A 13,091-nucleotide genomic window follows, 5' to 3' on the forward strand; every position below is an offset into this window, starting at 1 on the left:
GAGTGGGGAACTCTCCAGATGGTCACTCTGATATGGCATCTACACCTCTGAAGGCTGATGTCATGCCCATTTCTCCAGCTTTCTGTTTAAGAAGAAAGTATTCTTGCAGCTTAGCTGCAAGCTTAAGTTTTATTTCTCTTTGTTTTTCCTCTCAGTACAAGCCTTATTTCCTTTGTTGACTGCAATGCTCAGTGACCAATGGGACATGAAGTATGTTTAGAGTATGCTACCTGGGCCAGATCCACCATGGCTGCCCCACTTGTCAAGTCTAACCAAGATTCTCCCTCAGTGCTCATAAACCACTGTTTAGTGGCCCTAGACCTCCCAAAGGGGAGATGAGGGGGAACCTCAGGCCAAGTCAACTGCAGAAAATGCATAGGTCCCTGATCATTGGCTCTTGCAGAAAACTGTCAGCTTGGCTCTCGTGTTTGGATTTCTGATAGAAGAATATAACTCGATCAATTGTCAATTCATGCATTGAAGCAGCAAGTAGTCAACTCCTACTTTGCTCTAGATTTTGGTTCAGCTGGCAGAGGTCCAAATATGCACAAAGCCTTAGTCCCTTCTAAGAAGGAGCCAAAGGTTGATATGTGAAAAAATACATGTAAAAAAAATATCTGGAACATTGTGTTGTGATAATAGATGGATGTAACAGAGAAGCTCTCCAGTCTTCTATGAATGGAAAGTTGCCCTAGGCAAGTGACCACACCATAGTCAAGTGTGCTCTCTGGGCTTTGGCTTCTGTTTTGGTCTAGTCTGAAAAGTAATGCCTTAATCATTTGTCATCATTCATTCACTGATTTATTCAGCAAACATTAAATACCTACCAAGGGCCAGACGTCTTGAGTTCTGTTCTCAGAGAGCCCATTACCAGACAAGCAGAAAAACCCTTAGATTCTAGTGTGACAAGTGCATTGTTAGGGGTGAGTTACATAGGAGGAGGCCTAGTGGTATAATCTTTAAAGACTTCATGGGAGGTGATTAATCTGGTGGCTATTGGATGGCGTGCAGAACTCTGGACTCCATTTGCTTAATGATGATACTGGATGAGTGGGTAGGCAGAGAGGGCAGTTTGAACTTTGAATTGAGTAAAGGACCTAATATTCTCTAGTGCAGAATGTATGGTCAGAGGATTTTAAAACTGGTTTTTTTCTTTTCTTTTTCTTTCTTTCTTTCCTTTCTTTCTTTCTTTCTTTCTTTCTTTCTTTCTTTCTTTCTTTCTTTTTCTTCTTTCTTATTTCTTTCTTTTTTTGTAGTAGGGTTGAAATTTTTTCCTACCTAGTTAACATACAGTGTTATATTCATTTCAGGTGTACAATATAGTGATTCAACACTTCCCTACAACACCCAGTGCTCATCACAACAAGTGCATGCCTTAACCCTCATCATCTATTTCATCTAACCCCTCACCTACCTCCTCTCTGGTAATAACCATCAGTTTTTTTAAATTTTTTTAAATTTATTTATGATAGTCACAGAGAGAGAGAGAGAGAGAGAGAGAGAGAGAGAGGCAGAGACATAGGCAGAGGGAGAAGCAGGCTCCATGCACCGGGAGCCTGATGTGGGATTCGATCCTGGGTCTCCAGGATCGTGCCCTGGGCCAAAGGCAGGCGCCAAACCGCTGCGCCACCCAGGGATCCCTAACCATCAGTTTGTTCTTCATAATTAAGTCGTTTTCTTGATTTGCTTCTTGCTCTCTTTTTTCCTTTTGCTCATTTGTTTTGTGTCTTAAATTCCACATGTGAGTAAAAATCATTTGGTATTTATCCTTCTCTGATTTATTTTGCTTAGCATAATACTCTAGCTCCATCCATGTCATTGCAGAGAGAGTTCATTCCTTTTTTATGGCTGAGTCATATTCCATTGTGACATATACATATCACATCTTTACACATTTGTCAATTGGTGGACACACAGGCTGCTTCCATAATTTGACTATTGTATATAATGCTGCTATAAATGTTGGGGTCATGTATCCCTTTGAAGTAGTATTTTTGTATCCTTTTTTTAAAAAAATATTTATTTATTCATGAGAGACACAGGGAGAGGCAGCGACACAGGCAGAGGGGGAAGCAGGCTCCATGCAGGGAGCCTGATGTGGGACTCGATCCTGGTACTCCGGGATCATGCCCTGAGCTGAAGGCAGACGCTCAACCTCTGAGCCACCCGGGTGTCCCAGTATTTTTGTATTCTTTGGGTAAATACCTAGTAGTGCAATTTCTGTATTGTATTAGTTGTTCTATTTTTATTTTTTATTTTTAGTTTTTTATTTTTAGTTGTTCTATTTTTAACTTTTTGAGGAACCTCCATTCTGTTTTCCATAATGGCTGTACCAGTTTGCATTCCTACCAACAGGAACAAAGGTTCCCCTTTATCTACATCCTCGCCAAAACCTGTTGTTGATGTTGTTGATTTTAGCCATTCTGACAGGTGTGAGGTGATAGCTCATGTAGTTTGTATTTGCCTTTCCCCAATGATAAGTGATGTTGAGCATCTTTTTATGTGTCTATTGGCCATCTGGTGTGTTCTTTGGGAAAATGCCTATTCACGCCTCTGCCCATTTTTCAGTTGAATTATGTTTTTTGGGTATTGAGTTGTGTAAGGTTTTTATATATTGTGGATACTAGCCCTTTATTGGATATGTTTTTTGCAAATATCTTCTCCCATTCTGTAGGTTGTCTTTTAATTTTGTTGATTATTTCGCTCATTGTGCAGAAACTTTTTATGTTGATGTAGTCCCAAGAGTTTATTTTTGCTTTTGTTTCTCTTGCCTCAGAAGACATATCTAGAAATAAGTTGCAATGGCTAGTGTCAAAGAAGTCACTCTCTGTGTTCTCTTCTAGGAGTTTTATGACTGCAGGTCTCACATTTAGATCTTCATCGATTTTGAATTTTTATTAATTTTTTATTTTATTTTTAAAATTTTTTTGAAAATATAAATCATTTAAAAATATGTATATATTTTTATTGGGGTTTGATTTGCCAACATATAGTATAACATCCAGTGCTCATCTCGTCAAGCACCCCCCTCAGTGCCCGTCACCCAGTCACCCATTCCCCCTGCCCACCTCCCTTTCCACCACCCCTTGTTCATTTCCCAGAGTTAGGAGTCTCTCATGTGTTCTGTCACTCTTTCTGATTTTTCCCACTCATTTTCTCTTCTTTCCCCTATAATCCCTTTCACTATTTTTTTATTTCCCCATGAGTGAAACCATATAATGATTGTCCTTCTCTGATTGACTTACTTCACTCAGCATAATACTCTCCAGTTCCATCCACATTGAAGCAAATGGTGGGTATTCGTTGTTTCTAATGGCTGAGTAATATTCCATTGTATGTATACATACCACATCTTCTTGATCCATTCATCTGTCGAAGGACATAGAGGCTCCTTCTGTAGTTTGGCTATTGTGGACATTGCTGCTATGAACATCCGGGTGCAGGTGTCTCGGCTTTTCACGGCATCTGTATCTTTGGGGTAAATCCCTAGTAGTGCAACTGCTGGGTCGTAGGGTAGCTCTATTTTTTAACTCTTTGAGGAACCTCCACACAGTTTTCCAGAGTAGCTGCACCAGTTCACATTCCCACCAACAGTGCGAGAGGGTTCCCCATTCTCCACATCCTCTCCAACATTTGTTATTTCCTGTCTTATTAATTTTCCCCATTCTCACTGGTGTGAGGTGGTATCTCATTGTGGTTTTGATTTGTATTTCCCTGATGGCAAGTGATGCGGAGCATTTTCTCATGTGCTTGTTGGCCATGTGTATGTCTTCCTCTGTGAGATTTCTGTTCATGTCTTTTGCCCATTTCATGGTTGGATTGTTTGTTTCTTTGCTGTTGAGTTTAATAAGTTCTTTATAGATCTTGGATACTAGCCCTTTATCTGATGTGTCATTTGCAAATATCTTCTCCCATTCTGTAGGTTGTCTTTTAGTTTTGTTGACTGTTTCTTTTGCTGTGCAAAAGCTTTTTATCTTGATTAAGTCCCAATAGTTCATTTTTGCTTTTTATTTTATTTTCTTTTTTAGAGAGAGAGCATGAGTGGGGTGGGGAGGGGCAGAGGAGGAAGGAGAGAGAGAATCTTAAGCAGTCTCCACTCCCAGCGTGGAGCCAGATACAGAGCTTGATCTCATCACCCTGAGATCATGACCTGAGTTGAAATCCAGAGTTGGAAGCTTAACCAACTGAGTCACCCAGGCAAACCCATCCATTCTGAATTCATTTTTTGTGTGTGATATAAGAAAGTGATCCAGTTTCATTCTTTTGCATGTTGCTGTCCAGTTTTCCCAACACCATTTATTGAAGAGACCATCTTTTTCCATTGGATATTCTTTTTCTACTTTGTTGGAGATTAATTGATCATATGATTGTGGCTTGATTTCTGGCCTTTCTGTTCTCTTCTACTGATCTATGTGTCTATTTTGTGCCAGTACCATAGTGTTTTGATCACTACAGCTTTGTGATATAACTTGAAGTCCAGAATTGTTATGCCTCCAGCTTTGCATTTCTTTTTAAGATGGCTTTGGAAAAAAAAAAAAAAGATGGCTTTGTCTTTTTTAGGTATTTTGTGGTTCCATACTATTTTAGGATTGTGTGTTCTAGCTCTGTGAGAAATGTTGTTGGTATTTTGCTAGGGATTGCACTAGATATGTAAATTACTATGGATAGTATTGAGATTTTAGCAATATTTGTCCTTCCAGTCCATGAACATGGAATGTCTTTCCATTTCTTTATGTTATCTTCAATTTCTTTCATCAGTGTTTTAGAGTTTTGACAGTGTCGGTCTTTTACCTCTTTGGTTGGGTTTATTCCTAGATATCTTTTTTTTTTTTAAAGATTTTATTTATTTGTTCATGAGAGACAGAGAGAGAGAGAGAGAGAGAGAGAGAGAGAGAGAGAGAGGCAGAGAAAGGCAGAGGGAGAAGCAGGCTCCATGCAGGGAGCCCAATGTGGGACTCCCTGGGCTGAAGGTGGCGCTAAACTGCTGAGCCACCCGGGCTGCCCTATTCCTAGATACCTAATTGGTTTTGGTGCAATTGTAAATGGGATTTATTCCTTAATTTCTCTTTCTGCTGCTTCATTACTGGGTATAGAAATGCAACAGATTTCTGTACATTGATTTGTTTATCAGTTCTAGCAGTTTTTTTGTGGAGTCTTTTGGGTTTTCTGTATATAGTGTCATGTATACAAACATTGAAAGTTTTACTTCTTCCTTCCCGTTTTGGATGCCTTTTATTTTTCTGTTGTTTAATTGCTATGACTAGGACTTCCAGTACCATGCTAAATAAAAGTGGTAAGAGTAGACATCCCTGTCTTCTTCCCGATAGAGGAAAATTTGAGAGTTTTAGGATATTATCTACCTACCTACTTAAATATCCACTTAGGATATTAGCTGTGGATTTTTCATCTATGGCCTTTATTAGGTTTAGATATGTTTCCTCTAAACCAATTTTGTTGAGGGTTTTTTATCACAAGTGGATATTGTATTTTGTCAGATGCTTTTTCTGCATCATTGAAATGATCATATGGTTCTTATCCTTTCTTTTATTAATGTGATATATCACATGATTGATCTGTGAATATTGAACCACCCTTGCAACACAGGATTAGATCCCACTTGATCATGGTGAATGATTTTTTAAATGTATTGTTCGATTCAGTTTGCCAGTATTTTGTTGAGGATTTTCACATCAGAGATATTGGCCTGTAGTTCTCTTTTTAAGTGGTGTCTTTGTCTGGTTTTGGTAGCAGGCAATGCTGGCCTCATAGAATGTATTTGAAAGTTTTCTTTTCTTTTTTTATTTTTTTGGAATAGATTGAGAATAAATATTGATTCTTCTTTAAATGTTTGATAGAATTCACCTGTGAAGTCATCTGATCCTGATCTTCTGTTGGGAGTTTTTTGATTACTGATTAAATTTCTTTGCTAGTTTTTGGTCTGTTCAAGTTTTTTGTTTCTTTCTGTTTCAATTTTGGTAATTTCTATATTTCTAGGACTTTTTCCATTTCTTCTAGGTTGTCCAATTTGTTGGCATATAATATTTCATAATATTCTCCTATAATTGTGTTTCTGTGGTGAAGGTTGTTATTTCTCCTCTCTTGTTTGTGATTTTATTTGTTTGAGTCCTTTCTCATTTCTTTTTGATACGTCTGGCTGGAGGTTATAAATTTTATTAATTTTTTAAAAGAACCAGCTCCTGGTTTCATTGATTGTTACATATATATTTTTCAGTTTCTATATCATTTATTTCTGCTCTAATTTTTGTTATTTCTCTCCCTCTGCTGGCTGTAGGCTTTGTTTGTTGTGCATTTTCTAGCTATTTTAAGTGTAAGGTTAGGTTGTTTATTTGAGATTTTTCTTGCTTGAGGTAGCCATGTATTGCTATAAACTTCTCTCATAGAACCACTTTTGCTGTGTCTCAAAGGCTTTGGACTGTCGCGTTTCATTTTCATTTGTTTCCATGTATTTTTAAAAAATTTCTTCTTTTATTTCCTGGTGGACACATTTATTGTTTAGTAGTATGTTGTTTACCTTCCATGTATTTGTGGTCTTTCCAGACTTTTTTCTTATGGTTGGCTTCTAGTTTCATAGTATTGTGGTCAGAAAAGGTGCATGCTATGACTTCAGTCTTCTTGTATTTGTTTAGGCTTGTTTTGTGGTCTAACGTGATCTATCTGGAGACTGTTCCATGTGGACTTGAAAAGAATGTGTATTCTGCTGTCTTAGGATAAAATGTTCGGAATATATCTGTTAAGTCCATCTGGTCCAGTGTGTCACTCAAAACCCTTGTCTCCTTGTTTTCTTTTTCATTTTCTTCTCTTTCTCATTTTAAAAGATCAATACATTCATTTTAGAGACAGCGTGTGAGCAGGGGGAGGAAGAGGGAGAGGAAGAGAAAGAATCTCAAACAGACTTCTTCCTGAGCAGGGAGCTTAACTCAGGGCTTAATCCCAGGACCCTGAGATCATGACTTGAGCCGAAGGCAGATGCTTAACTGAATGAGCCACCCACTATCTATTCAGATAGATCTTATATTAATGTGAGTGGGATCTGTTTGTGTGTGTGTTTAGAGAGTTTTAATTATCTTGTTACACTTTATCTGCTGATTCTAGCCCCCCCCCCCCCCCCGTTAGAAAAGTGATCTTCAAAGGTGGATATAAGAATCAATGGAGCTGCATGAGGACTTTCCAGGTAGTACTAGAGTATGGTGAGTTTAAGGAAGTCATTTTCTGGATCTTCAACTCCCATAGGTAGGTATTACTCAAATTTGACCTGCTTGAAAAGAGAATGGGATCTATTTTTGTATTGAATTTTTTTAAAAGGTTTTATTTATTTATTCATGAGAGACACACAGAGAGAGGTAGAGACATAAGCAGAGGGAGAAGCAGACTCCCTGGGGGAGAGCCTGCTGAGGGACTCCATCCCAGGACCCCAGGAATCACGCCCTGAGCCAAAGGCAGATGCTCAACCACTGAGCCACACCCAGGTGCCCCTGTATTGAATTTTTTAAGTGAATTAGATTTTTATTTTTTTGGTGTGCAAGAAACCTACTGATTTTCTGCATTTATTTTGTAATTAATCACTTTTTTGAATTTGCTGATTATCTCTGATAATTTCCAATCGATTTTCTCGGGTTTTTGAGGAATGTAATGACAAGATCTACAAATATGGGATACTTGCCCTCTTGTTTAGAATATTAATGCACTTGTTTTACTTTTTAATTATTTTATTGTTTAACATGCTTACAGTTGACTCTTGAACAACATGGATTTGAATTGCATATGTTCATATACATGCAGATTTTTTAGAAAAATACAGTACAGTCCTGTAAATTTGTTCTCTTTCTTTTGATTTTCTTAATAACATTTTCTTTTCTCTAGCTTACTTTAAGAATATAGTATGTAATACATATAATATACAAAATAGGTATTAATCAACTGTCTGTTACAGGTAGGCTTCTGGCCAATAGTAGGCTATTAGTAGTTATGGTTTTAGGGAATCAAAATTATATGAGGATTTTCAACTGCATGGGTCAGTACTCTTAACCCCTGTGAAGGTCAAAAGGTTAACTCTATACTGTTTGGGATTTTAATTGGAATGCTTATGCTTCACCATTAAGGAGAATACCAGCTGTTAGTTTTGTGTATGTATATATTATTAATTTTATTGAATTTCTAAAAAATAAATCAAGGTCTTATGCTTTTTGGAAATTTCTCATGATCATCACATGATTTCTCCCTTTGATCCATTATGGATCAAATATTTTGAAGAAATGTATTACACTTAGATTTCCTAATTTTTAGCTGTGCCGACCTTCCTGAAATAAATCCAACTTGAATTAATTTTAAAATACTCTTAGATTCTATTGCTATTATATTTAGACTTTTCAGGTATATTTACATATATTGGAGTGGTTTTTAAAGCAATTATTATGAGCAAGATCTGATAAGCTCTGTTGGGGTCTCTACAAGAATGGAGATATTTTCCTTCTTTTCTTGTCCTTTGATATGTCCTAAATAGCATATGAGGTTTGATTTTGAAATAGCTCATCCCTGAAACAATTTAAAACTGGCATTTTTTGAGAAGTAGTTTCTTTCTGACCATTTCCCTAATTTTGATTTGGGAGATAGAAGATGAATTATTTTCAGCTTCTCTTATCAAAGGGAGTTGTCAATTATCACTTCAGCCATTAACTGAACCTAGAATTGGCTTTTCTGAGGAGCAATTTCCTTGTCTTATGAGAGGACTTTTGGGGTGTCTATGGCCCTGTGAGCTGCCTCCTAGGTGTGAGGCATGGGAACTTAGTGGACTGACTTTAAGGCTTGTCATTTTTCCTCCACGACAAGACATCATTGAGAAAAGAAAGCAGGAAGGAGGTTGAGTGCTTAAATCCTGTCCCTACTTTGCCCTCCTTGCTCCTCATCCCCTAGGAACTCTGTTGTCAGGTATGTCAGATATATATTTGCCCAGATGCCTCCAAAATATCTCCTCATGAAAATCTCACAGGCCCAACCTCACCTGTCTCCTTGTCCTCCAAATGTCTTTTCCTTCTACCTTCCCCATTCAATGCATAACACCTCCATGCAGGTTTCCAAATCAAGAGTTTGAGTTTTGGGGATCCCTGGGTGGCGCAGTGGTTTAGCGCCTGCCTTTGGCCCAGGGCGCGATCCTGGAGATCCGGGATTGAGTCCCACCTCGGGGTCTCGGTGCATGGAGCCTGCTTCTACCTCTGCCTGTGTCTCTGCCTGTCTCTCTCTCTCTCTCTCTCTCTCTCTCTCTGTGACTATCATAAAAAAAAAAGAGTTTGAGTTTTTCCCATGATTGTGCCTTCTCTTTTACCCATTCCATTTGATTTGTTCATAAGGTCTCCTGATCCATCATTTCTCTCTCTCTCTCTCTTTTTTTATCTATCATTGCTTCCTTCTCATCCTTAAATCTGGTCTTCATTGTCATGTTGGCCTGCTCATCAGCCTCTGACTCTAATCTTGTCTCTAGTATACTCCCATGCCCCCAAATCTCCTTTCACACTTCTGCAAGAGTCACCTTTTCAAAATGATTTTGCAAAAATATTGGGTTGGAGTGCTTAGGTAACACAGTTGGTTAAACATCTGACTCTTGATTTTGGCTGGAGTCATGATTTCAGGATTGTGAGACTGAGCCCTGTGTTGGGCTTCATGCTGGGCATGGAGCCTGCTTGGGATTCTCTCTGCCCCTTTTGTTGTGCTCTGTCTCAAACAAAATATTAATTATGGGGTGCTGCCCATAATTATGTGCATGTAATTGTGTGTTTATGATATAATATATGCATATTATCTTTTAAAAATCAGAAAATACCTGAATTGTGAAAGGATCTTTCAAGGATTCAAGATGGAGTGGGGGGCCCCATCTCATTCTTCAGAGACAACTCTTTAAACTCCGTTAGCTTTTAACCATTAGCTCTTTTGTGTGGGCTGCTGACATGCCATCCAGACTGAGAAAGACCCGGAAGCTTCAGGGCCACATGGACCACAGCTGCATGGGCAAACACCAGAAGCACCCAGATGGCTGGTTTAATGCTGGTGGCATGCTGTATCACAATATCATCCAGCTTACTTTGGAAAAGTTGGTATGAGGCATTACCACTTAAAGAGGAACTAGAACTTCTGCCCAAGCTTTGTCAACCTTGAGAAACTGTGGACCTTGGTCAGCAAGCAGATGTGGGTAAATGCTGCCAAAAGTAGAACTGGAGCTGCTCCTATCATTGATATGGTGTGATTGGGCTACTACAAAGATTTGGGAAAAGGAAAGCTCCCAAAACAGCCTGTCATCCTGAAAGCCAAATTTTTCAGTAGAAGAACCAAAGAGAAGATTTTTTGTTGTTGTTGTTAAGGCAATTTCTTTTTCTTTTTTTTTTTTAAAGATTTTATTTATTTATTCATGAGAGACACAGAGAGAGACAGAGACAGGTAGACACACAGGTAGAGGGAGAAGCAGGCTCCTTGTAGGGAGGCCAATGTGGGACTTGATCTGGGTCTTCAGGATCACGCCCTGGGCTGAAGGCAGTGCTAAAACTGCTGAGCCACTCGGGCTGCCCTGAAGAGATTAAGGATATTGAGGGGGTCAGCAGGGTGCGGCCTACATCCTTGTAGATTGAAGCCAAGTGGAAGTAGGTTCATATTAAATGCTAACAAGTGCTTTTTAAAAATTATATTTATATTCATATTTTAAATTTCTTGACTTGTCAGTTTTGGATATTTTTGCACATTGACTATTATAATTTATAAAGACTTGACTTACATGTTTCTCAACTATCTTAGTCTGCTAGGGCTGCCATAACCAAGTACCACAGATTTGTCAGTTTAAACAACAGAAATTTAATTCCTCACAATTCTGGAGGCTGGAAATCCAAGATCAAGGTATCAGCAGGGTTGGTTTCTCCCAATGCTTCTCTTCTCAGCTTGTAGATAGTCATTTTTTCCTGGTGTCTTCACATGGTCTTCCCTTTGTACATATCTGCGTCTTAATTTCTTTTTCTTATAAGGACACCAGTCATATTGAATTAGGGCCCACCTTAATGACTTCATTTAACTTTAATTACCTCTTTAAAAACTCTATCTTCAAATACAGTCACATTTGTAACTACCAGGGTTTAGAACTTTAACATACGAATTTAGGATACCATTCAGCATGTAACACCAACTGCACCTGTTCTTCTATGTTTTTATAAAACTTTTGGTTTATTTGATAGTTTCCATCATTCATCATTAGTTTTGTGCAAATATTGATATTGTGGAGTACAGGAAGGTACTATAATTATATTTCCTTTAAAATTTTTTTCTAGTGTTAATAATTGTCCCAGTCATTAATTCAACTGATAACCTGTGTACCTACCTATCATTAAATTTTTTCTTAGATGCTTTAATCAGATAAAAGCAGATCTATGCTTTTTTAGGTAGTTAAAAGTATATTAATAAAAGCCCCAAACACTACTCCACCAGTCTGCTTCTTCTGAATTGGTCACTCTTTAAACCTGCGAGGTACCTGTCATTCCTCCTTTGGGTTCTTTCTTCGGTTCCAGGTTTTCCTTTCTCTTCATTTTCTTCTTTATTTTTTTTCTGGAACACATAAGCAGTAGCTTTCTAAGAAAAGGCATGAGATATAACTTTTTAGGCTTCCTGCATGCATTAAAGTATATTTTATACTCACACATGATTGCTAGTTTGTGGGCATAGAGTTCTAGGTTGAGAATATTTATTCCTGAGATGTTTGAAGGCATATACCACTCATATCTACAAAATTTCCTTTTTTTTTTAAAGTTTATTTTGGAGAGACAGCATGGCAGATGGGAGGGCAGAGGGAGAGAGAGAGTATCCTCAAGCACTGAGTGTGAAGCCCAATGTGGGGCTCAGTGTCACAACCTTGAGATCATGGCCTGGGGTGAAACCCAGAGTTGGATGCTTAACCAACTAAGCCACCCAGGCACCCCGTCTAGAAGATTTCAATGTGACCTTCATATATACCTGTTTATATTCTCTCTGAAAGCTTTGGAGTCTTTTGTTATTCTTGAGATTCTGAAATCATTCAATGATATACCTTGTACTGAGTCTTTCTTCACTTATTCTAGGCTGTTGGTGGTTCTTTTACTTTTTGGCTTATTTTTCAATTTTGAGAATTTCCTTATCTCATTGAAAAACTTTTCCTGTTTTCTGTGTTCTTTTTCTGTAACTTCTGTCATTCAGACGTGGGACAGGCTGGTATGTATGATGCTCTAATTTTCTTTTCTCTCATATTTCCTATCTTTCCATCTTATACCTTCAGAGAGATTTTTACCTCTTACAAAAATTGGTTAAAATGTGTGTCTCCTTTAATGGCTTTGGGTGGCTTTCAAGATGTCCAAGCTTTTTTAATTATTGGCCCCTGACCACTCCTCTTTCCTTGTAGTTTGCACCCTTCCTTTGCTTTTCTGTGATCTTCTTTGAATGTCTCTCTCTGTGCTTATTACATTGTGTAGCTGGTTCTACTCAGTTGTCTCTCTGCTTTTCTTGTGAGCTTCCTGAGGACTAGGTTTGGCTTTTATGTGACATTTAATTTTATTTTAGAAAGAGAGACAGAGAGAGGAGGGGAAGGGGCAAAGGCAGAGGGAGAGACTCTCAAGTGGACTCCCCACTAAGTGTGGAGCCTGATATGTCTCATGACCCTGAGATCATGACCTGAGCTGAAAGAGTCAAATTCTTAACTGACTGAAACACCCAGGTAGGGATTTTTTTTCATCCCAAATGTAGGACTTGATACATTATAGGATATCAGTATTGTTTGCTGAATAAATGTAAACAAAACTTATTATTTCACCACAATGGTAGGTCTTGAGATGAAGATTGGTGTGCAGATGGTTTGCCAAGGAACTGCTTCCAGTAGAATTTACTAAGGGATTGGGGAAGATGGATAGGGAAGAGAGAGAAATCAGGCAAGGATATAATTTTATGTGGTCAGAAGTCTAAGCCTAATCCTCTAGGGGAACTCTGGAGTTTAAATTATCCCTCAGAATTTGTCCATACTTGAGGCAAGGAGTTGGGTTTTCATAATCCAGCATTGTCAGTCATTGGCTGTGGGG

At 38.3% G+C, this 13,091-nt stretch overlaps 1 pseudogene; it reads left to right on the forward strand.

Annotated features, from left to right (window-relative positions):
- The first annotated feature begins 9,959 nt into the window (after nucleotides 1–9,959).
- On the forward strand, nucleotides 9,960–10,369 carry LOC121479064 (annotated as a pseudogene).
- Nucleotides 10,370–13,091: the final 2,722 nt, after the last annotated feature.

The sequence above is a fragment of the Vulpes lagopus genome, chromosome 19 (genome assembly GCF_018345385.1).
Source record: "Vulpes lagopus strain Blue_001 chromosome 19, ASM1834538v1, whole genome shotgun sequence".
In the NCBI taxonomy this organism is placed as follows: Eukaryota; Metazoa; Chordata; class Mammalia; order Carnivora; family Canidae; genus Vulpes; species Vulpes lagopus.